Raw genomic sequence first — 21,106 nt, 5'->3', positions numbered from 1 at the left:
GTGAACTTTACAGGAAGAAGGAGAGCTAAATGCTGACACTTGTTACACTCTCCTTGGTAGTTGCTGGTCTGCAGCAGTGAGTTATAAATCTATTGGTCCTGCTGCTTTTTCGTCACTTGCCTGATCCTGTGCCCTTCTTTTCATGTGTTGTAATTACTAACATCTGCTTTCTGATCCTGGGCTGTGTGGAATTTGCAAAGGCACTTTCTATTCAGAACAATGGCAACAGCTGTTTCATTTAGCCTTGGGCCAGCGCTTCCTGTTCAGTCTACAGCTGTCCTCCTGCATCCAATTTATGTGGCAGAGTTTCTCTCTCCCTCTCTCTTTCTTACTATTATTAACACATTCAAAAATTTACATTGACTGTGTTCTGCACTTGAGCATGGCAGACAACAAAATAAATAACCTAGACTATGCTAGGTGAGTAATGTTTACGGTGGATTACTGGCAGAGGGTTGTAGCAGCCTATACACAAGCCTATACATTTCTCCTCAGAAGTACGGTAAGCCTAATTATGTTCAATGGAGCTTGCTCCAAGGTAAGTGTGCAAAGAAGGATTGCAGACTAAAGAATTTGATTGTTCAAAAATTTGAAGCCGCATATATCTGTCCTTTTAGGAATGCATTTTCAAGCATAAATGATTTAATATGTAATTTAGCAGATTCTGTTCAAATGCTGAAAGCATAATGAACACCAAGGAATTCTGGCAACACACAAAATTAGACAAAATAATCCCTAGAATAACTTCCACTCTTATCACCTGGTTCAGGTGAACAAGCTGTAAGGATCAGCACTCTTTCTCCTCCCACAAGAGGGAGATTAAAATAGGAAGAAGAAAATGCAAACTAACCACAGTTTCCTGTGACACCTGCACTTGGAAACTTTAATATTTTTAAACTGTGGAATAATGAGAGTGAGCCAGGATCAAACTATGGTCTTAGATTCTGGTTTGCTCTCAGTTTTGTGCTGTGCCAAAAAAGTTATTCTGCATTCCCTACACACACACCCATCCTTTTATCAATTTATGAGAGGGGAAAACTGCATGCAAAAATGATCCAATGAGTGATGAAATTCTAATTTGAGGGCTACAAGAGTTTTTGTTGCCAATGAAATTTGTTTTCCACTGGTCTGCATTCGGCAGCCTTCCTGAAAACACTATGACTCCCTAGACTAAGATTTATTGTAAGCAAAAACAGTAAGTGGCTTTGCCTACAAGGTGCTATTTATTGTCGTTGTTTTTAAGTTCTGATCTCACAACTGCAGAGAAGGAGGAGAGGAGTGGGAGCACAAGCCTGAAATCCAGTGCAACTTATTTTTACAGAAGGAAACTGTGGTTTGCTCTTCCATCTGAGCCAAACAGGTGATTCCATTCAGTTAACCACCCCGCCACTGACAACCATCCAGCTCCAAAGGTGATGAAGCTGGAACAATCCAGAAGATAAGATACCCTTCCCTAGTCATATTACCTAAATAACACATCTGTTGAAGGTGTGGTGCTTAACAGCTGTAATATCCTGACATTTTAGAGCTTGAGTAAACATGGGAAGCCCTGAACACAGCATATTAAACTGAAAGGTTTATTGTTCATCAATCTCCATCCAAGCCTGGTTGCTGTGCCAATTTCAGGCTGTCACACCAATCTGCCTCCCCCACCTTCTGCCCTGGCTGCTGTGCATTGCAAGGTTGCAGATGTGCTACTAGGTCTGTTACTCCATACAGCCCCACCGGTGCACCCCTATGTTGTGAAGTGAAACAAGATTAGAAATAAAGGCCAACAACTGCTTTTTGCTTCATCCGGCTCCTGTGTCTTTAACAGGGTTCCTAACTTCTACTGGATGCCACTGCCTCTTTTTGCCTGGAACAGCTGGTTCCTTGGGTGACATCAGCAAAGGTTCGGGTTGATTCCCATGCCCCACCGTCACCCCAGCTGAATCCTGCACATTGTATGGTTTTAAAGGGAACCAGAGTGGGTCCAGCTGGTAGTTTTCAGGTCAACTGGCGAACCCTTTCAAAGTTGAAGTAGGAAAAGAGGAATTCAGAAGATAAAAGCACTTACCGTCACACTGTTGCTCCCTAAATCTCCCTCCTGTTTTTCCCTTAAAGGCCTCCCTGTTCCTTCAAAAGTTGCCCATCAGAAATCCAGGTGCTGCACACCTCACAGATATTTTCCCCTCTTCCACCCCATGCCTCTCAAATGATTTTTACTCCAGTGATCTCTTCTTCCTGTATCTTTTCACACTTGACCTACTTGAAGTATAAACTCTTTAAGGCTGAGGCCTGGTTTGTCAGTGCTTTTATATCAATCCATCACTCATTTTCTGTTCCTTACACAGCTGCTCTTTTAATTTCCAACCATCCTGCTCTGCTTGAGTCATTCTAGCTCCATCCAATATTCCATTCAACGCCCACCCGCTTTAACCACCTCCCACAACAGGTTCATATTGTACTGAGCATGTGTGCAAGGGACACTGTTATGAAATCCCATTGACCAGCAGTGGCCACAAAATCGCCTTTTTCATCAAAAACTACAAGCATATTACACTGCTATTAGACAAAAAGCACATACTAGACATTCCACTTCAGCTAACACAACAAAATGTTTCTCAAAAGACACAGTACAAATGGAGAACTCTTTCCCACAAAGCCAACCTATCAAAGTCTATGGAACAAAAATGCACACCACGAGTCAGCATGCCAGAGTCTCCTGCTAAGTATTCAACTCATTCCAAGTATTCCATTTCTTATCCTTTCTACTCCTAAATTTTCTACAGCAAAGCTTCCAATCAGTCTGTTGAATCATTTTCTAACCATACACTGTGTAACCTATTCCCCCTGTCCCCGATTTCTCATTGTAATGATGTGATGTGATTTAGCCAATAGTGATTATGATGACTTTGACGGTTAATTCGTCCAGATTAAAAGTCACAGATCATCATGGAATTGAGGATCCGTGTGTGTGTGTGTGTGTGTGTGTGTGTGTGTGTGTACGCGCGCACACACACACACAGGGGAGGGAGAGAGTGAAAGAGTGTCATAAAGTTGTTAAACGTGTGTTACAGGTTAACTAATCTATATGAAGTGGCTTTGAGAAAGCACTCCAAGAGCACTAGCCTGAAAGTTCAACCTGAGAGTCTGATTGTGAAAACAGAGCCTAGCAATCTGGATACTTAATCTAGTTCAAAAGAGTATGTTTGAGAGAACTGGGTCACATCTAGTGTTAGTTCTACTCAGGGTTGAGCCATTGAAATGACTAACTTAGGTACATTCTAAGTTACACGACTAACTTAGGTGCATTCACTTTGATAGGTCTTCTCTGAATATAACTTAGCAGGAGGGAAAACCATAGTTCTAGGATCCTGAATTTCTTTATTATCCCATCAGTGCTTTCAATGATTTTATTGTTGGCTCATTACATTTTAATCTGTGCTGTTTTGCATATCATTTTGGTATTTGTTGCATTAATTTTAATTTCTCAGGAGGATTTGTACTTAAAAGGTAGCATCATCATATTTAGCAGATGAAAATAGTAAATAATCTAATATTTTCTGTTTCCACATTGTGGGTGGTAGCTATGAACTCAGCAGTCCATCATGGATTTCTCGATCTATGGCTCCTGATTTGTGATTTCTAGATATGTGATTTCTATGATCATGAAGATGGAGCAATTCCTGTGTGGTTTGGCCCCAAATTGGGCAAATGATATGAAAGTGAAATACTTTGCAGGGGGGGGGAGGTAAAAAGAAAAAAGAAAGAAACTAAAAACTGAATCAAGGGCTGTATCCAATGCTAATCCCACTTAGAGTGGACCCATCAAAATTAATAAGCATAGGTCCATTACTTTCAATGAGTCTACTCTGAGTAAAGCTTAACTACAATCCCAAGAATTGTTTGGCAGGCATGAAATGACCATTAAGGGCCTCTTTTCCTTCCAGCTGGAAGGCAGAAAGTGACAACTGGAGAGCCGACAAATGGGAGATGTTTGCTTTGGTCCACTTCTGCTGATTGGAGGGAGCAGCTGGGACCTTTTCACATGGCAAGGAATTCTAACAGTTAATGACAGAAATTAGTCCCACTTTTTAAATGTTCTAGTGTTTACAGAGCTTATTCCTACATTAATTCCTGTTGATGATAGATCAGATCTTGCCCTGTTCCCTTTAAAGGTTTGCCTGCTAGTTAAGCCTTCTCTATGGCTTTTCCTTAAGACTCTGATGATTGGCAATGTTTCCATGCCCTTGAGTTTGCACATGAATTATGGAGAGGAAGGAAGGGAGAAGCAAAGCATCCAACCAAGATCCTCTTTCTCCCCGCCGCCCCGCCACATAGTCACATGGCATTTAGTTCCCAGAGTAAAAGCTACAAATAGTAACCCGTGTGGTAGAGTGTACAAGCAGGGTCCACTGTCAGAAACTGTGTAAAGTGGCAGGGAACAATTGGAGAACAATCAGAACATCAATATAGGTAAAAAGCTATGTTTAAAGATATCAACAGTGCAATCCTATGTATGTCTTCTCAGAGGTAAATTCAGCTGTGCTCAATAGGAATTACTCCTAGTTATGAGTATATAGTATTACAGTTTCAATTGATCAGGGAATAAATGGAAAGTATAGGGATGCGGGTGGCGGTGTGGTCTAAATCACAGAGCCTAGGGCTTGCCGATCAGAAGGTCGGTGGTTCGAATCCCCGCGACGGGGTGAGCTCCCATTGCTCGGTCCCTGCTCCTGCCAACCTAGCAGTTTGAAAGCACGTCAAAGTGCAAGTAGATAAATAGTTACCGCTCCGGCGGGAAGGTAAACGGTGTTTCCGTGCACTGCTCTGGTTCACCAGAAGCGGCTTAGTCATGCTGGCCACATGACCCGGAAGCTGTATGCCGGCTCCCTCGGCCAATAAAGCGAGATGAGCGCCGCAACCCCAGAGTCATCCGCAACTGGACTTAACGGTCAGGGGTCCCTTTACCTTTTATACTGCCTGCACACTTTCCCTTATATAGACTAGGTTACTGCAATACAATCCCTTGCACTTTCCTCGGAAGCTGCAGTTAGTGCAGAATGCTGCAACACAATTGCTGACCAGAGTGAGGTCCTAGGAGCACGTAACTTCCTTCTCTGCAGGATCTCACGAGAGTTCCATGAAATCTCATGAGATCTTGTTGGAAAGCTGATGCCACCACCACACAATCTGGGTAAGTGAGACTTTGGCAGGGGCACAGGGAGTGGGGGGTGCCACCTTCTCATTTTGCCTCAGATGGAAAAGCAGGATGGGCCACCCTTGCAATGTAAAGCACTGTGTATTCTGCAAACTTAATAACAGGCAATAATGATTGTGACAGAAATGATAGTCAGAGAACATGAAAGAAAATAGCAGCCCTGGTGCTTCAGATCTGACATTTGACTATGAAGCCATAAGAAAGAAATATCTATCTGGTTTTATTTGGTGGGGGAAATACTACCTCTGATCAAGATTCAGGATATTATGAGAAGATTTTTATCACCCTGTAAGAGATGTAAAAGTAAGGAGTTGGAACTGGGATGGATACAAAGCCAGGCAAATAATGCCCAATTGTTCCACCCCCAGCTAACTGAATAGTACAGATAAATCGTGTCCTCCATCATGTAAAGCACGTGTTGTGGTGAGATCACCTGAACTGCCTCCCTGTTGTGGGGCAGGACCGTTTGGATAGCCACAACACCCCATTGGTTGTCCCTTGGTTGCTGGGGCAGAAATTTGGCCTGTTGGGTTGTCTATTGGCTACCAAGGGCTATTTAAGCTGCTGCACATCACTGGGAGCTTTCTCTTTCTTGCGACATGCATCAGATCACCCGCCCTCCCACCCTATATTTAGGGCTGTTCTTTGGCCTTGCTATGTCTGTCTAGGGGTTGTCTGTCTTGGAGCAGGGGCCTGGTAGGAATTTTGCCATTTGGCTGATTGGCTGTTGCCATTTGGTTTTTGCCTACTGTGTAGCAGATCGTCACAACTTTGTAAGGTTGGCGGTTAGGCATTGGTTCAATGTTTTGCGGAGGGGAAGTGGTTGGCTGTGCCTGCCCCTCCATTGCTGCTGCTAGGGGATTCTGTTAAAGAATCCAGGCACTCGGCTTGCTTTTGTCCGATCCCCTTTCAGGGGTTAGGGCCACACCAGAGTCCCTGGGAGCATATGGGTGAACTGGAGCCTGCACTCAACTCCATGCTCCCCCAGTATGTTTCCCCTTACTGACCTCTGGTGGAGTCCAGTTGTCAGTCCTGTCCTGCTACGATGCAGGGTCAGGTAGTCAGGAACCAATGCCTAGGCAACCACTCACATGCTGTAATTCAATAAAGATGTGGCCAAATTAATGCCAAAAACGTTAAACTAAACTTCTGTGTCTATTGTATATTTCTTTTGGGGGTGGTTTTGGGGGTCTTCACCCACAACTCCCCTTCCCTCCCCAACTGTAGCTTTGGCTGTCATCCTGTTGGGCTTCTGAGAACTTGTCCCTCTGCACGTCTCTTGGATACAATCTGGAATATTTATTACTGTTTCTAATGACCGTAAAAATCATGCTGTCCACTCCAGCCTTTACATCCCAAAAACAATTTCCTTTAGCAGATTCACATCCATTCCTATGTTCTTTGGAGGCATTTCTTTAAAGCAAGAATCCCCCCCCCTGCCCCCGCGTAGGAAAAGAAAAATGTCATTGTGCTTTCTACGATCAGAAGTGTGTATAATGGGATGGAGGCAAAGGCTTGTTCATTGCAAATAGATGCATCACCAATGAAGGGTCAAAGAAGAATCAATCTTGAGTAAGACACCGAGGATTTTAACTTAGGAGATAAAACAACTGGACTGGACTAAATTAGTTGCATGGGCAGGGCAAGCCTAACCATGTCTACTCAGAAGTAGGGATAGACATATTTGTTCATTACAGTTTCTCTTTTTTCCAGTCTTAAATTCAGCTCTCCACATTTATACACCAGTTCGTGGATCAATTTTCTCCCCCATCCTTATTCAGAAGTGAATTCTATTGAATTCATTGGGAGTTACTCCCGGGTACGTGGGGTTAGGATTGCAGCCTGAGTTCTCATTGAAATAAATGGGGCTAAACTTAGCCCCTTGACATAATGGTTGATATTGATTTCAATGCGACATAAGTTCAATCCAACTTCGATGTCTACATGGGGGGAAAAGTCTTACTAATCTCAATGAAACTTGCTCCCAAGTAAATGGAAATAGGATTACACACTTCATCTAGATCCCAAACTTGGGTCTCCAGCTGTTTTGGGGCTACAGTTCCTATCATGTAAAGGAGATTAAGTACAAGAAGCAAATCAAGAGGAGGGATAAACTTTTATGAAGATTGTCAAGGCACCTGGAACTTTAGAGCTGTGAAAGCAGAAAATTTATAGCAACACTATCTCTTTACTACAAACACAGCTATCCTTTGACAAAAAAGTCACACTGCTCTGAATTTTGCAATGCAGATCTCCAGAAACCGTGTATAGAAATGCATGAACCAGAGGAAAGTCTGTGTGGAAATGCATATGTTAACATGCAAAAATGCATTATTGAAATTGGTTGCAAAAACATGTATATTAAGCAAAAGTGCATACAATAATTAGTATATTAAGAGAAATGCATGTGAAACTGCTGGCTAATTTTCACAAGGACATTCTTTTTTTTTTAAAGTAAGTTTGAAAACTGATGTAGAAATGTAGACAACTGAACTTTAGTTTGGAAAAAATGAGAAACAGAGAAACTGAAGTTGTCAGGTTTATCTATCACATGTATATGGGCTAAAGATGGGAAAGGGAGAAAAGAGGTCACTAAAGTTTGTTCTCTTAAGATATGTGCATAATTGCCTTCAACTCCATCATATATAATGTGTTTCATTTGCTCAATCTCTTTTTTTAATGATATCCCAGGAACCAAATTTATGTTCCAAGCCCTTGGCATATAACCAAACCCTAAACTTTAAAGTCTTCTCCAGTTCCCTCCCCCAAAACAATTATGTAATATTAAAGTATGGAAGGAGTTGTGGCCTCAGTTCACTGTATATGATATCATTAGGATTCCCTAATGGACTATCATGTTGGTGCAGCTGGCTTTGGAAGAACCCTCCTGAGCAATATTTTCCATATTCCCAAATGCTCAGAACCATTTCCCATCATTCAACCAATTTAAGGCTTTTAATCAGCAAAAGGTCTTATTTTAACTGATTAATCAATAAAGTAACCAATTAAAATAAGTGCTAATATCATGATCCTTAGTGACACATCGATGATCTGTAATTATGACCCACGTTACTCTTAAATGAAAATGAAAATGATTTTTTGTTTTGTTTTAAAAATTATTTTCCTATCTTGCACAGAGATACGGTAGTTTCAGTCTGAAAAAGGCTACAATCCTTGACATAAAAGAAGACTTAGAAGTAAATCCTAATGAAATCAATTGGTTGCACATCTGGTGTGGAGAACCTGTGGCCCTCCAAATGTTATTGAACTACATGAGCCCCAGCCAGCATGACCAATGGTCAGAGATTATGGGAACTAGAGTCCAGCAACATCTAGAGAACCACAAGTTCTCCTTTTCTTGTGTATGTAAATGCCTAATGTACCATTTCTACATACTGATCATATTCAGGAACTCATTTGGCTGCTGTTAAAAATGCCTCCACTTTGGAATATTAAAAGCGATCAATCTCAAGTTTTCCAGAGTCGAAGACAATCTTTCATTATAATCACTCTGTGATCCATAAAAAGGTCAGGGGCTTTGTCATATGCAGAAAAGAACTCTCCTTGCCCAATTATCAAGCCATTAGTGGTGGGCCTTAAATAAATAGTTCTGCCCAGCCAGTGTTTTCCATGAACACTAGGAATTTGTAAAAACTGACTCAGTCCATAGACTTTCCTTTCCGTTTAATGGCTCTGTTGCAATTCCCCTCCCCCCCTCGCCCTACTTCCCTGATTATTAACTCTAGTTTTTCATACCATAGCAAGCAACTCTTCTGCTTATTAGTGTTAGCTGATGAACCTACCAATCCGAACACTTGCTAAGCAGGCCAAGCATGTCACCGACAACATTAAGGCGGATCTGGGTTGATTAGAGAGCAGCAGAGCTCTGTGAACCCAAAAAGATCTCTAGGAGGCAGCCAGAATGCAACAGCTTACATATCAAACCACAGAATGTGCTCCATAGAATAAATATAGAGTCGCATCAGCTGGAACAGTCAAGCTGATGAAATTCCAGAAAGTGGGTTGTTAGTCTCATCTCATAATGCGTGTATTCTGCTTCTTTTCAGGAAAAAGCTTCTACCACACCAACCATCAATCTCACCCATAGGTGCCAACTCCCAGGGGCCCTGGGGGCCCAAGGACTCAAAATTCCCCATGAAGGGGCTGGGCACCCACAAAATTTGGTGCCAAGGCCATGCATGGCAACCACGGCCCCGGGCACCCATGGTCCTGGGGCCAAGTTGACACACCTGATCTCACCTAAACCAATCTAACCTGGGAAGCAATTCTGGTATCACAAAGGACAGTTCTTGATAGCATCTTAAGTGTGGAGGTGCATTTGTGTATGTTTAGATTTTTAAAAAATAGCAGTCCAATAATACCAGGAGAGCCAGAGGTTTCTCAACCCAGCACTAGGGAGTAGTCTCAAGCCATACCCATACACTTCAGAGTCCCGCTTGAGGAATCTTCAAGTGATTAACATTGCTCACTGCAAGGTTCATCATCCCCATAAGATAACTCTCTTTGGGGAGCTTTAACAGAATCGAGCCTTCATCTTAACACTTTTTGCAACATAAATTCATTCCTTACCAATGAAACTGTGGTTTTCCCCAAGCTAATTGCATCTTTTCAGTGCCCTGAGTCAGATAAGCCATATCTCATTAGAGAGGGAGAGAGAAAGATTTAGTATGAACTCAAAGCCTTCTTCAGAACATTAAAGAACCAGAATCCCTAATCAGCACAGTATATATTTTGTATAATTGCACCTTGGCAACTCTTTTTTTGCTCATTAAGTTGAAATGTACAAATGATGTATTTTTACAAGGCAAAAAAACTCTCGGTCTATTATTGTTTATACATACAAAGTATGCCTGGGATCTGTGGGATCATCTGGTTTCATAGATACAACAGCTAAAATATTATCGTTGGAGTATCAAGTCTATCAGAAAGCAGGGAACCCAGCTTTCAGCCAATGTAAACTGACCCAGCTCTCTCAAAGTTAATAAGTTCATAATAAGTTTCTTTACGCATCTGGCCAAATCTGTGAAGATAACAATCTGCCAGTTGAAAATCTAGTCTCAGGACATAAAGGAAATGAGGACTTGTGCCTTGTGGCACTATTAAGGATTAATTATTTGTCAAGATTCTTCAAGATAAATTGTGAGAAATAATGTCTGCTAGCAGATGGAGGGGGTGAGGTGGGGAGGGAGCCTGCACAAATGACCCCAACTATCCTGGCTTGAGCTGTCTTGCCATGAATTAGGTTGGTTTTCTGTACCACCCTGCCAAATGGTAAGGAAGATTTGGCCATATGCTTGGTCCTGATGTGTGATCAAAAAAGTGGTAGGATAATGAACCTGGATGAACTCAATGCTACCACATATTCTAAGGGCTCCAAATCCCTCACAGTGCACATGTGATACTCTCTCTTAGGATGTTGACAACATTTAAAATTTTCTGTGTCCTTCTTCTGTGATAGAATCTTTGTTTCATTAAGAGGGGTACACGAGAAGAACACATAACGACAGAAAAAATGGCCAAGATTTCAAACACCCAAATCTCTCCTCAGTCATTCTCTGCCAACCATAATTGACTGCCTTGGGGAAGAGTGTCAGGGTTCACACATGACACTAAGCCAGTGAGAGGCAGTGTGGTGTATCGGTCAGAGCGTCAGGCTATGACCTGGAAGACCAGGGTGCCAATCTCCATTCAGCCATGAAGCTCACTGAGTGACTTTGAGCCAGTCACTGACTCAATCTAACCTATCTCACAGGGTTGTTGTGGGGATTAAATGAGGAGAGGGAAAACGATGTACACTGTCTTGAGCTCCTTGGAGAAAAAGGTGGGATATAAACGTCATAAAATAATAATAATATTAATAAAATAGCCATGGCTTAATAAACCATAATTCAGTAGCCTATGATGATGTGCAAACCAGGCCATAGAAGACCTTTTGAGTTCTACAGGGATTAAGAGGGCGGAAGCTGATAGCCAGACCCACCCGCTGGGCTGGTTAACAACAACAACAACAGAGGGAGGGGGCACTGGCTGAAGGCAAGACTAAGATGGGTGAAGCACCCTAATGGATCAGCAACTGATAGTTTGTCCTGTCCATTAATTTCAGCGAGTCTACTCTGGGGATACAACCCACTGATATCAGTGGAACGTCCAGTGAAAGGGAACCATTGGCAGCTGCAGGGCAGGCAGAAATTTAGCAGGTGAGGCTTTCCTCCTTCGCTTCATCTGCATTCTGAAAAAAGCTTTACCTGCTAAATTTCTTTCTGAGTTGCAACAATGGCACAGAAGCCTTTGTAGGAAAACACACACACACACACACACACACACACACATTGAGATCCCTATTCATAGGTTCCAGGGCTGAGCCCGAATGAAAATAATGTGTTATCTGCTGGGCATTAAACCCAGCTAAAGGCCGTTGAAAAGAAAATGTCTGTGCCTGCTACAGTCCTATGCCACCTTGCAGCTTAGAATAAGCTTTGCAAGTGGTTGCCTTTGTACAAAACGAGTTAAAGTTTAGAATTTACAAGCGGAGCAAAGGAAATCTGGTGTTCCGATAATGCCTGAAAAAGTAGCTGTGCTGGGTCTTACCTCTGAGGAAACCTGCAGAAGGTTGGGCTCTGCAGCTTAAGATAAGCTTTGCAGGAGGTTGGTTCTGCCATAGTACGTTTTAGCAGGGCTGATGCTGGAATCCTTGATCTATAATGGCTTGTGTGCAGATTTGGACTGGGAGGCAGGCCCAACATATGGCGTTTGCCACCCCACAATGCCATTCGGTGACAGAGTTTACCCTCCAAACCACCATTTTGTAGCTGGGTCTACCCTGCACTGCCATTTTGTAACTGGCCTGCTGGGAAGACCCCAGGGATCTCTCTCACACACACTCGCTCTTTCTTTTAAAGTAGATCCCACAAGCCTGAAGTCTGCCTGCCCTCTTACTCTAGAGGAATAAAAGAAATAAGCTTATGGCTCCCTTAGTCTTCTTCCCCATGGTTGTGATCAGCACTGTGAAAGCATACTTAGTTTATTTGCCCATATGGCTGTTGCTGTGTAGTTTGGTAATTTCATATGTTTTATCAGCCTATCTATTCATCCTCCTTTTATCCTGTCAGACCCAAGTATGCTTACTCTACTCCAAATGTGTTCCATATTCCAAGTTGACTCTTTCTTTCTTTTTTTGTTTCCTAGTCCCCCACAAGCAATGTGCCTATCCTTCTGTGTTCATATATTGCCATCTAGTGTGAGCAGAAGAAGTTGCAAGCAGATTCATAGCCAGAGAATGATGGGAAGGCAAGGAACGCCGTGTGGAGCAGTTCCACCACCAAAGAGAAGCAGAACTGGCTGCACAAGCTGCCTGGGTGGGAGACCACCTGGAAATCATATGTAAGCTGCTTGAGATACTTTGAGAAAGAATAGGGGCAGAAATGTGAAATAAATAATGGGTCCACCCCCCCCCAATCCTCCCAAGGCACCTTGTTTTCACAAATCCCCCTTGATTATATGTATCTCTCTTTTTAGGTGCCAGGCCAGCCTTAATAGAGTTTTCTGTTGCTGAGCTCTTCTAAGCACTTCTTTTCCTTGTATTAGGGTCCCTTTTAAATCTTTGCTTTCAGAGGTGCTGAGCAGTCAGGCAGTGTATGTCTTGGAGCAGAATCTGACCACCACAGAAAGACTAAAAGAAATGAGCACATTCACAATTGAAATATGTCTCAGAATAGTTCAAGCTGGGCTTTTCTACCCCATTCTACAGATGCCTTTGGCAACTTCCACACTGCACATTTAAATCACTCTTATGCCACCACAAAACTCCTGACTTTCATCTTCTTTTAGATGGCAGGAAGCACTTGTGTTTCTATTGTTACCTTCGTCTCAACAAAACAAAAACCAGCCATTCTGGCTTTTCACTGAAATAGTCAACAGAGTTTACTGCTGGAGTGGCAGGACAACCAACTCACTATATTTTTAATCCGTTGCCTCTGGAAGTGATGCTTGGTTATTGGCTTATACATAAGCTTCATGTCATAAAACTCCAGACATTGCAGAAAAGTTTGCACCATGGATGCAGAACATGTAGAGTTTTAGACAGTAGCAGCACAACCCTCTGCACGTCGACTCAGAAGTAAGTCTTGCTGAGTTTGATCCAACTGATTCACAGGTAAGCATATATATAGGACTATTGCTTTAATTGGACAAGATATGCTCACCAGAGAAATTGTGGCCTTTGTCTTGGTAGCATTACTGGAGCTATAGGTTTCTTCATTTGGTGTTGGCCTTAAAGCAGGGGTGGTAGGGAACCTTTTCCAGTCATATTCTGGTCTGGGCAAACCTCCGGGGGCCACATGCTGGTGAGAGGCAGGACAAAGCAAGGAATGCAATCTGTAGCTTTGTAGAGTAGGCTACTTCCTACACACACTCTCATCCCTCTCCATCCAAGCAAGTCAGAGGCATTATCCATGGAAACAACGCAGGCAAAAACACTCAAGGAGGATATAAAGTAGGGCTGGTGAGGGGTGTGGCTTAAGAGAGGGGTGTGGTTTAGGAGGGGGTGTGGCCTGGGGAGAGCCCTGAAGGACCTCATGTGGCCTCTGGGCCAAAGGTTCCCAACCCCTCTTTTAAAGCCTATCAGCATAATCCCTGGAAAGTGGGAGCGATTAGCACAAGCGCCGTGATCAATAAGTAGTATATTTGTGCAGATGCATGCAAAGTGGAACATGGCGTGTATCACCCATTTCCTCCTTTTTAAGGCCACTACTGGAAGTGGATGAAGCTATGAACAGTAAGGATGGAAATAGCCACATATTAAAGAGGCCAAACTGGCTCATGATACTCTACTGTACTTTGTTGATGCCAGGACAGAGCAGACCTCAGGTGTCATAAGCCACCAGATGCTTTCTCTTAATGATATACCACTCCTATTTAATACAGTCCCCGGAGACACTTCTAACAGCATGAGGAGTATGATGCATTAGGCCAAACACAAGGCTGCTACTCTCAGGAACCTTCCAATTCAAATTAGGCAGATAATCTAACGAGACCTTACACAACATCATCATAAAAGAGTGTGAGAGACAGAAGGGGGAATACAACACAAAATGAGAAATGGGCTCTTGGGGAAACATGAATTACAGGGAACAGAGGCTGCGTAATTAGGCGCCTTGCATTCTTGGGTGAGAGATAGAGCAGGATTCTACTCAGAGCCACAGCACACCCTGCGAAATGCATAAGGAAAGGAGGTGAGGTAGGGAGGCTCAGGTCTAGGAAAGCCTGGCTCTGCACAGGGCTGTTGTAGGACCAGGGTGGTGTAGGGGTTAGAGTGTGAGACTGGTTCAAGTACCCATTTGGCCATGAAGCTTCTTGGGTGATCTTGAGCCAACCACCAGCGTTCAGCCTAACCTTCCTCACCAGGCTGAAGAAAAAACTAGAGAAAGGGCCAAGATGGAAACCCTATTCACATTGGGCGAAGGGAGCACCAGATAATTTAACCATAGAAGGGATTCCACTGCCAGCTGAGTTTGGACAATTTCAGTTTGTCTCAGTTTCTAATCTATCCAGTCTTAAGTTCAGTTTGCCATATTTCTGCATCAATTTGCAATTAAAAAAAATTGTGATGAAAATTCACGAGAATCTTAGTGTGCAGTTTTCCTAAAATAAACATTTTTGCATGCAACTTTACCTAAAAATACATATTTTTGCAAGCAGCACCCCTAATATAATCCATTTTTGTATGATGGTTTAACAAATATTGGTAGTTGCATTTTAGTACAGTTTTTGGTTGGCGATCTGCATCGCAGAATTTCAAAGAAGTGTGTTTTCCAAAGGACTGCTGCATTTTGGTTCAAGCATTGTTTGGGGAAGTATGAATCCGGTAGGTTTGCATTAAAATGCAAAGCAAAGCAAATTGCACCTCCATGTAGATGTATGTCATTTTCACTAATACATGCATTTCAATGTACACTTTCCCCTAATATCTCCCCTTTTGTGCATTGATTTGGCTGGAGAAGTGCAAATTTCAAAGGACAGCTGTACTTTGGTTTACGTATTGTGTAAGGAAGTTGGGAATTAGAATCACATGAAAATGGAAACCAGACTAAGTGTCTCTTCCCCCTGCTTATTTGGACCTGTAGAACATTTACAGCAAGAGTTGATTCAGTCTTGTGTGGTATTCCTGATCCATGCACCCAACATATAGAAGTTACCATGTCAAAGCAAATTTAAAGTTCGGATTGGAATTCGGTAGCATGGAGGCCTGTTGGCTACAGGATGGTTATATGAGTAACGCTAATTGAAATTATTAGGATGTCTGGGATCTGCCCTAAAAGGCATCTATTATATCAAAAAAGAGGTTTTTTGTGTTATTTAATGTGGTTCTCTGGCAAATTATTGCTTGGGAAAATCTCATGGCTCTTCCCCTCCAACCCTTCCAGCATGAATGCCTACACTTAGCCCACTCAGCAAGTCTTTAGGAAAATAGCTAAGAGGATTTTCCTCTTCAGATTAAACCATCTCCAATGATCTCACCCTCGGCGAATCAGCAGGCGGTTGGGATAGGAAAGAGTTTACTATGGTTTTAATTTAGGGCAAGATGGATGCGTTTCCTTCAACATCATTGGGCAAATTAACAAAGAAAGACATGAACACACATCGCTGAAGCTAAACTGATTTGGTGTGAGCAAAAGCTGTTCCCTAGAACTCTAACCTTTCTCCCTCTTGCCTCTTTCTACTGGATATGTGCTTGTATTTCTCTGTTGGCGTTTAGTCAATCCACAGGGGGAGGGGGATATGCAATTGTAGAAGGAGGAAACTGATTATTTAAAAAAGCTTGTTTGAAAATCTTATGGGTCAAATCCAGCACAACCTTAGACATGTTTAGGCACACTCCTATACATGTCTGCTCAGCGGTAAGTTCCATTGAATTTAATGGAGCTGTTCCCCGGAAGTGGATATAACACACAGAATCATTAATCACCCTTAGCTGCTAATGTAGCCAAACACCTATTAGGCTTGCTTCTATTTTCCCTCCTTCCTCCCTTGAATTTTATTTTCCTTCTCGGCTACTATATCTGGCTTTGAACTTTTCTTTTTGCCTTCCTCCCCCGTTCTGTATTCAACTACAAATAGCATGGAGGATTTTTGTTTAACCTAAAGCCTGCCGCTTTGGCCTCTCTCTCTGTGGGTCCCACTTGCCTTCTGGTTTTGCTCTGTGCCTTTTCCCTTTCTGATCCAAATTCAATATGCTGTTTTGTCTTCAGTTTTCTGCTCCATTGAAATGTGGATTTTTCCTCCTCCTTCTGCAGTAGCTGCTAACACAAAAAGCTCATAAGCAAAGAGGGAAATCCCCAGAATTTAAATGCCACTCTTTATTCCCACCACAAGAACCCCCCAAATTCCTTCTCTTTAATATTATAGTTCCAGATTTTATCAGCGAGACTGGTTTGCATTAACTTTTACAGTGCAGAGACATTAAGTAAAATTTAGAGCGGCCTCTTCTGAGCTGGTGGATTTTGCTTATTTTCATATTTTTGCTCGTTAAGTAGCAGGCCACATTTCCATCCAGTTTATGGTCAAACTACTCTCCAGTAGGGCAGCAAGACTGCATGGGTTTAATTTGCAGAAGACAAAAAAAAAAGGTTAATCAGCAGGGGACCAAAGGAGTGAAAGAAAAAGAGAATGTTACAGATGGCCTGTTGTGCATCTAGTAAGAAGCTCGCTTTCATTGCTTAACCTGTCAGTTTTTCCATCTTTCAGTATGGAAAGGTCTGCTATCCTGCAAATGCATGAAGAGATGAACCAGTTTTTAAAAGGTAGATGTAAAAAAAAAAAAAGAATTCTTAATTGATTAACCAATAGAATTCTCAGAATAAAAACTGACAATTGAGAAGACAAAGTAACGAAACAATGTGCCTATCACACAGACTGCTATTTCAAAGCTAGATATAGCAGCACAACTGAGGCCAATTTCTGCGCAGAGTACCTTTGGCCACCAAATAGCAGCTCCAGAGAGGCAGGTTTTGGCAGCAGAACAGCATGGCGGCTAATGCCGTTGTCATCGATTGGGCCCTTGCAGCTGCTTTTTGTTATGTAAGAGGCATGTAAGAGTCTAAGTTGTTTAGGGAAGCTTTTAATGTTTAATAGGTTATTGTATTTTAATATTCTGTTGGAAGCCGCCCAGAGTGGCTGGGGAAACCCAGCCAGATGGATGGGGTATAAATAATAAATTATTATTATTATTATTATTATTATTATTATTATTATTATTATTATTATTATAAAGCTATCACCATACCATTAGTGATGGGGTTCATCCTATCTTATGGACTAGAAAATCCATTTGCTAGGGTGCCTTAATGGAGAAGGTTCTGCCCTGTGCACCTACTAACTGGAGGTACTTCCAGATGTAGACAATTTCACAGCACTCTAGTATTCTTGTGAGGCTTTAAGATGGAAGTGGAATAGCAACTTTCCTTCTAGAAGTCTAGCCTTCTGCAGCCAGTCGGGGAGTACCTTTTCCCCAAGCCCCAAATATTAGGTTTTATTCGGATCCATGGGGGGGGGGTTAAATGCCCCTTCTCTCTTTACATTGCTCCTGATTGCAGGTGGGGGGGTTGGGGGGGGACCAGTTCTAATGGCAACCAGTGAACAGGTAGGGAGGAAGGCAAGGAGCTGATGACAGGCAGAGCTGCACATCATTGGCTGTAAGTAAGAAGACAGGCAGGTTTGGGCTGGCTGAGAACATTGACACCCCCCCCCCCTTTCCCTCTAGATAGAGAACTACAGACTTTCATATTATGACCACTAAAAAGAAGACAAAACAAAAGAGTACAATTGTAGATAATGTTTCCAAAAGAGAAAACAATCCTTCTTTCTGTGTTCTTCTCTAATACATACAATAGGTTAAATATGCCATGTTCTAAGTTGTTTATAACTATCTATTAATGGTAGATGTTTTCACAGAATCATAGAGTTGGATGGGGCCCAAGGGTCATCTAGTCCAACCCCCTGCAATGCAGGGATCTCATCTAAAGCATCCACAACGGACAACCATCCAACCTCTGCTTAAAAACCTCAAAGGAAGAAGAGTCCACAACCTCCCAAGGGATACTGTTCCATCACCGAACAGCTCCTTACTTTCAGAAACTTCTTCCTGGTGTTTAGTCAGAAACTCCTTTCTTGTAACTTGAAGCCATTGGCTCAGTCCCTACCCTCCAGAGCCGGAGAAAACAAGCTTGCTCCATTGTCCATGTGACAACCCTTGAGATATCTGAAGATGGCCATCATATCTCCACTCAGTCTCCTCTTTACTGGAGAGTAAGATCAGCGTACACAGTTGGGCCTGATGAGCATTTACTGTTCCCAACCCAAATGCTGCAGAAAGACATCTAATTCAGATTTTAATTTTATCCTGACTTGTTTTTAAGAGGTGATTTAATTATTGTTTGATTTTATATCAATGTTTATATTTGATGTTAGCTGCCCTGAGCCTGGTCTCGGTCGGGGAGGGAGGGATACAAATAAAAGTTGGTTTTATTTTATATTTTATTTATTTATTTATTTATTTATTTATTTTATTTTATTTTATTTATACCCCGCCCATCTGGCTGGGTCTCCCCAGTCACCCTGGGCAGCTTCCAACAAAGTATTAAACTACAGTAGTCTGTTAAACATTAAAAGCTTCCCTAAACAGGGCTGCCTTCAGATGTCGCCTAAAAGTCTGGTAGTTGTTCTTCTCTTTGACATCTGGTGGGAGGGCGTTCCACAGGGCGGGTGCCACTACCGAGAAGGCCCTCTGCCTGGTTCCCTGTAACTTGGCTTCTCGCAGCGAGGGAACTGCCAGAAGGCCCTCAGCACTGGTCCTCAGTGTCCGGGCAGAACAATGGGGGTGGAGATGCTCCTTCAGGTATACTGGACCAAGGCCGTTTAGGGCTTTAAAGATCAGCACCAACACTTTGAATTGTGCTCGGAAACGTATTGGAATAATAATGGAAACATTATTATTATTATTATTATTATTATTATTATTATTATTATTATTATTAGAGTTCCAGTATGAAGCAATCCTGTTCTCTCTCTCTCTCTTTGCAGTTGTTAATAAATAAATAAGTAATCAATTCCAAATCATGATCTGTGACAAAAAAAAAAAATCTCAAGAGGACCACTTTTGGCTGAGCTGGGTTTTTTGTTTTTGTTTTTGTTTTTGTTTTGTGGTGTTTTTTTTTTAAAACCTGCTATGTATTTATTACAAGTCCATCCCACCTTTCTTCCAGGGACTTCAAGGCAGCATATATGATTCTCCCCTCATTTTACTATGACAACAACCCTGTAGGATAGGGACTGGGGTAGGGCTAAGGTGAAAGAAAGTGACTAGCCCAAGGTCACCCAGGGAGCTTCCATGTTTTTTCAATTAATCCTAAAGTTTTTGTTCCAGAAAAAAACTCTTTTTTTGCTTGCAAATCGGCTTCATTACATTTTCTTTTCTTTCCTTTTCTTTTTTGCCTTATGCTTTTTTCCTTTTTATTTATGCACTTTACAGAATTTGATACATACAACTTAATAGAAAGACAAAACCAAAATATATGAAAAAGCTCCTCATTTGGTAGGAGGCAAGGCTAATAACCATAACGTGGTTCATATCTCTTATCTCTTAAATATAAAAAGAAACTGAAAAAAGAAAAGAACAGGATTTTATAAACTTAAGCACATCCAGATATAATTTCTTCCATCTGGGGAACAAAGAATTCAACAAGTATGTATGTGTAATTTGCTTTTATAAGCTAACATCTCTCAGGAGTAAAAAAAAAAGTCAACTGATCCAAGACTGGCATAAAACAAAAATACCCTGGCCGTGCACACAACAGAGAAACTACTCCCAACCGTAAACAAGCATAGTAGGATACTGTTAACTACCCATGTGGGTGCATTTTTCATAAAAAGTTTAGCAGTGGCTGCATAGAAATTTTTAGAACACACCCCTGCCATGATGGAATTGAGAAACGAAGGTGTGTTTGTTCCCTGGGATAAGAGCAAGTCAAAGAAAACTGTTAATCTGCAAAAAAATAATAATTTTTAACTACCTCCAATATTAAAAGAAGGCTTGGGGCACGTATGTAGTATAAAAACCGTCATTTGTAGCCCAGCGTTTGCTCTGTTCCAATGTCCAGAGGTGAGTGCCATTGCTTATGCAGCCAATGCACTGCTATCAACATGCAAGAGGGGGTATCAGGCTTGGGGAACCACAAGATGTGCAGACACACAAAACTAGTCAGGAGGGAAAGCCCTAAAGTTCTAGGGTGGGGAGAACTTTCAATATAGTCCAGTAAGGACCAAGTGTGTTCAGTGATGGTGAAATGCTGACTCTTGGGAAAGGAGCGGAGCCTGGAAAACCAGGAAATGGAATACTGAGCAGCAGCATCCCCCACTGCAGCACTTTGTTGTGGGATGTAACAATTAAAGGGGTGTCATTTGATTTTAACATGATGCTAGGTTTCAGAAATTGGGCGCGGGTTGCGCTGTGGGTTAAACCACAGAGCCTAGGGCTTGCTGATCAGAAGGTCGGCGGTTCGAATCCCCGCAACAGGATGAGCTCCCGTTGCTCTGTCCCTGCTCCTGCCAACCTAGCAGTTCAAAAGCATGTCAAAGTGCAAGTAGATAAATAGGTACCGCTCTGGCAGGAAGGTAAACGGCGTTTTCGTGTGCTGCTCTCGTTCGCCAGAAGCGGCTTAGTCATGCTGGCCACATGACCCGGAAGCTGTATGCCGGCTCCCTTAGCCAATAAAGCGAGATGAGCGCCACAACCCCAGAGTCGGTCACGACTGGACCTAATGGTCAGGGGTCCCTTTACCTTTAGGTTTCAAAAAGCCTCGGGAGCCTTTGGCCTAGCAATTTTCTACC

General features: G+C 42.3%; 1 long non-coding RNA gene across 3 annotated transcripts in view; it reads left to right on the top strand.

Annotated features, from left to right (window-relative positions):
- Positions 1-21,106, top strand: part of LOC308586450 — a 70,460-nt gene that overhangs the window by 46,945 nt on the left and 2,409 nt on the right. For 2 of the 3 annotated variants that reach the window (XR_014007877.1, XR_014007878.1), the window contains exon 3: positions 12,410-12,679. This is a non-coding gene — a long non-coding RNA (uncharacterized lncRNA). Of the gene's footprint in view, positions 1-12,409; positions 12,680-21,106 lie in introns of those variants that run through there. The other variant, XR_014007876.1, reaches the window with a different exon arrangement.

Source organism: Podarcis bocagei (assembly GCF_964188305.1).
Source record: "Podarcis bocagei genome assembly, chromosome: 4".
Taxonomy (NCBI): domain Eukaryota; kingdom Metazoa; phylum Chordata; class Lepidosauria; order Squamata; family Lacertidae; genus Podarcis; species Podarcis bocagei.
Note: the sequence above shows the minus strand (reverse complement) of the source record. Positions and strands in the feature narration are given on the sequence as shown.